The sequence below is a fragment of the Aplysia californica genome, unplaced genomic scaffold (assembly GCF_000002075.1).
Source record: "Aplysia californica isolate F4 #8 unplaced genomic scaffold, AplCal3.0 scaffold00875, whole genome shotgun sequence".
In the NCBI taxonomy this organism is placed as follows: Eukaryota; Metazoa; Mollusca; class Gastropoda; order Aplysiida; family Aplysiidae; genus Aplysia; species Aplysia californica.
In genome coordinates, this window is record NW_004798145.1 from 52,033 (window position 1) to 57,025 (window position 4,993).

The window sequence follows — 4,993 nt, forward strand, 5'->3', positions numbered from 1 at the left end:
ACTACTACTACTACTACTACTACTACTACTACTACTACTACTACTACTACTACCACTACTACTACTACTTCTACAATAATATCACCACAACTGCAAAGATAACCTCAAAACCACGACCATTATCAGGTTGGCAATGCAACAACATAAAAACTACTTGATTTCTTTAAGTTACGAGTAAAATCAAAGAGACTAAAGAGGTACATGTGTCTGTCTCCTATTTAATGTTGGACACGTTAGTCAGACGAAAAATGAAGGGGGTTGATTACAGGGTGCTCCAAATACAACAAAACTTTACAACTTTCATTGTAAATATTTTCCACCACACTGAAGCTTTGCGTTTCACATTTGAACTCAATATTAGGAATAATTTGGGTGATATTCATTTTAGATAATTCATTAAAACAGTTTTGCTCCACAAAGCAAATAAAAAACAATCCATTTTCGGTTGTTGTTGTTGTTGTTGTTGTTGTTGTTGTTGTTGTTGTTATTGCTGTTGTTGTTGTTGTTGTCGTTGTTGCTGTTGTTTCGTTTTTGTTGTTTTGGTGTATATTTTGTTTGTTTTAGTAAGAGTTTCACGGTACTTGCAACACAATTACTTTACTTTTACTTTTTACTTTTTCATCCTCTGTTGCCGTTAAGCGTCAAGGGGAGATGCAGTTTTTCTATGGTAGGCCAGCTCCGCAGCTCTTTCAGTTGTGATGTTATGTTTTCTTAAGGTTTCCTTGACACCCTCGATCCACCTTTTGCGTGGCCTTCCTCTTCCTTTATAGCCTGAATGCTTGGTGTTGTAGGCTCTCAAGGCTGACTGGTCAGGTGACATGCGTAACAGGTGGCCAATCCATTTTATCCTCTGTCTTTCTATGTAACGCAGGCAGGACTCAGTGCCGATAGCTGCTCTTACTTTTTCATTTCTCTGCCTGTCTTGTGATTTTAAGGGCTTATCGGAGACATTTCATTTCGCATGCAGTAACACAATAAGGCTATATAAGTCCCGAAGACTAGAGGTGATTCAAGAGAGTAACAAATACAAAAAAGAAAGAGGGGTGATTAGGACGATAGATGTTTGATAGGAAAGAAAGAACTAACCACACCAGAGAACCCGCCAACCATCCACAACCCATTTTCAACCTTGTCCCCATTTGTGTGGCATGGGGCACCAGTTCACAGCAGGGCTACCGCTAAAAGTCTCAACGACCACACCACAATAATAGTATTATTGCAAGCTACAGTAGTCAAACAGGCCATCAGAAGTTTACAGATTCTAAGGTTGTTGTTGGTTTTTTTCAAGTTACCTGTGTAGGAGTAGAGAGTTATTTGTGTTAAATAAATACCTTGCCATCAGCTCATTTCTTACGTTTCGCACAAGAAATGGAAATAATGCTAAAGTGCCCTCAAGACCTTCTTTTACGTCATAGGTAGAGATGTACGCTCAGTTTGGATTTATGGTGAATCAAAACTAAATATTTTCAGAAAACTACCTCTTCAGGTCGAACATGCACCACGCACACCCCTTTAAACATAATTAGGGTGCATAATTCAGTAGCCGAGTCCCATGAGACGTCTGACAGCAGACTATGTCTGAAGCTTGAACTTTCCTACAACTCAACGTTCCGCATTCTCAAGGCAGATCTTCACTTAGGAAGTACCATCTTCCACAGAGCCTCGGTAGCGCAGTAGGTAGCGAGTAGCGAGTCAGTCTCATAATCACCATTTTCTTGTTCGCGGGGTTGACATGGATCAGGGCATGGCAATATGTTCGTGTTCCTTCGATTGTCTTGAAAAGCATGAACACTTCCTCAAGGACAATTGGTTCGGTGGCAAAGCATATTTTCACTTTTCAGGATATTAACTGCACAGATGTTGTGTATTGAGCACCCACCCAACCCCTTTATTGTCTCTAGAAGCCACTCCATACTGTAAGGTGTACCGGGTGTGTGGCTTTAAAGCTCTTATGGCTTGGCGTGTCCTTATGTTTGGCCACCACCGAACATCACGAATGACGCATTAAAAATGTGTTGAGATCAAAAGAGGAGGGGTCAAGCACTTATTCTAGGATTTCCAGAACATATATATATGTATAGGGGGGGGGGGCATGGGTTAGTGATTGAGGTATTGGAGGAGGCGTGTGAGGTTTGGGAAGGGGGCGGGGAGGTGGAGAAAGGAACAAATGCGTTAATGCTTAGTGAAATATATATATATATAATTTTAACTGTAAGAGAACTGAAATAGTGTTTAAATGTTACAGGAGCGGCCAAATTAAATGCTAAAAGAAAAGGAAGAAAGAAAAGCAAATCAATCGTTTCGTGACTTTCCTTAAAATATTTTGTTTTAATTGGCGCATCTTGCGTTTATGGGTGTTTTTTAAAGCTGTTTCTGTTTTCCAAAATAAGTTTGCCCTTTCTGAATTCTATGCCAAACAAATTCCCTTTGAATGAATTACGGGTGTTCCAAATAACAACACTCTAGAACAATTCTTGTGCAAAATATTCAGAGAAAAAAAGAGAAAAAAAATCCTTTTATTGTTGTTGTCATTTTGAACCACCCTGTGTAATGAAAAAAGAGGCATCAAGAAAAAAACAAAACAGCAGTAATAAAAACAATGAAAATACGAGAAGAATGATAAGAGTACTTCAGGAGTAACTAGTTTACACAACCAGGATGAATAACATGGACATGACATAACAAAATATAGCTTATTAAATGCTGTGGAAAAGTTTATGTTGCGGCATTGTTTCAGTATGCTCTTCTACTCCATGCACATTTGACTTGTTTCATCACAGTCTCACATTTTAGTTGTAGCTCAACCTAATCCTACCACCTTTCACTTGTATCATTACATATTCAAGTTGTATGATACCTGTACCCTCAACTGGTCCAACCACTTTTCCCTTGTATCATCTTGTACTTTAGTTGTATGATCCCTTCATACTGAGTTAGTCCAAACATATTTTTTCACTATGATTCATCATGTGTTTCAGTTGCTTCATACTCATACTTCCTCGCCGTACAGGTCCAACCACAGTCTAATCGAACAAGTATCAGTTCGAAACCAGTCTAGTGTCATTAAAAGGGTACAAGTCATCAGATCATGTTCTCCCAGGACGTTTCAGTTCTCGGTCCAGTTGTGTTCACCATTTATTCTCAACCACTTGTCAAGAAAATAGATGAGTATGACTTAAAGTGTCACTTCTATGCTGACGGTACCCAAATTTATGGTCCAATCATGACTACAAACTTGTGCGTGGTGTTGACAGTTGTATTGTCTCAGTGAAAAACTTGATGAACAAAACCTCATTGATGTTGAATGATGATAAAACAAAAATCATTCTGACATGTAGTGCAAAGTCCATAAATGAGACTGACAACCATCATATTCAAATTGGTGATTTCGAAATTGCGTTTTCAGGAAAATCTTAAAATCTTAGTATTTTGATTCCATTAGCATTATCAGCTGAGGTAATCTGATCATCTGCATGAAATTGGGAAATGGGGAAAATCAGTAAAATACGTATTCTAATCAATACTAAGTAAACTGCTTCATTGCCAAATAGTTTCATGTTATCAAGGCTTAATTATTGAAACCTGTTGTTACATGCATCAAGAATGTCTGTGGAACAAGTGGAAAGACTTCAAACAGTTCAGAACAATGCTGAGCATTCAGTTAAACATAAAATAAAACTAGACGCTTCACCTCTTTTACTGACATTTCACTGGTTTCCTGTTGAGAAAAGAATCATGTAGAAGTCGAGTTCTCTATGTTCTAAATTATGCGTGAATTATTTTGCGCCATCGTATTTATCAAATCTATTCAAACTGTATATTCAACTCACACCTGCTGACAAAAAAGAAGTTTCTTATACCATCTTTGAAACATAAAATAATGGGTGAAAGGGCGTTTGTATATAACAAGGCTAGGATCAGAAATGCAATATAAATGTCATGTTATATTATTATAGTGGCAAACGACCCTGTGTAGTTTAGTTGCATGATCTCGGTAAGAAATACTGGTCCAACCAATTGTCACCAGTATCATCAAGTACTGCAGTTGCATGTTCCCTGCCCACTCAGCCAGTCCAAACAAAACACTCCACTTGTACCATCCCCTATTTTAGGTGCATGATCCTTGCCTGCTCAACTAGTCCAAACATATTTCATTATGACATGTCGTTGTTACTGTTGCTGTTGTTGTTGTTGTTGTTGTTGTTGTTGTTGTTGTTGTTGTTGTTGTTGTTGTTGCTGTTGCTGCTGTTGTTGTTGTTTTTGTTATCGATCCATAATGACATATTATATTGTACACTCTGCTAGTTCACTCTTATTTCACCAGCATCAAATAGTCCTAACATATTCCAAATATATCATATATGTTCATATTTTATACTCTACTAGCTCACCCAGCTCCAACCAGTCCAAACATAATATTTCATTATTATATTGTACACTCTGTTAGTTCACCCTTATTTCACTAGTATCAAATAGAAATCAAGCACATTTCGGCGGTATGTCATAATATTATTATTATCCTTTTTTACACTCGACTAGCTCACCCAGCTTCAACTAGTCCAAACGTATTCCATTATTATATTGTACACTGTGCTAGTTCACCCCTATCTCACCAGCTTCAGCCAGTCTAAACTTAATTGATTATTATTAATTTGTACCCTCTACTAGTTCACTCTCATTTCGCAAGCATCACTTAACCCTATCCGTACGTCGTGTTTTACTATCGTATCCCTACGACGTGGGGGACTCTGTGCCACCACTTTCCAAAAGAGGAAATTCACTCGTTAAACCAATCCGTACGCTTTGCATAGCAGTCTGTTAAAGTGATTTTTTGAGAAATACTGACAGTTTTAAAGAGATCTTCGTATTAGAAGTATTCTAAAATGTGAAGAAAACAGCCCCGGGGGTAAAAAGTGACCCCTGGGCGTACGGATAGGGTTAATCAAAACACATTCCTTTATTACATCGTACACTCCGCAAGTCGACCCCCCCC

General features: G+C 38.1%; 1 protein-coding gene across 1 annotated transcript in view; it reads right to left on the minus strand.

Moving 5' to 3' along the window:
• Positions 1–4,838: 4,838 nt before the first annotated feature.
• Positions 4,839–4,993, minus strand: part of LOC101861082 — a gene marked incomplete in the record, with an annotated part of 15,866 nt that continues 15,711 nt past the window's right edge. The window contains 1 exon segment of the mRNA XM_013089107.2: positions 4,839–4,993.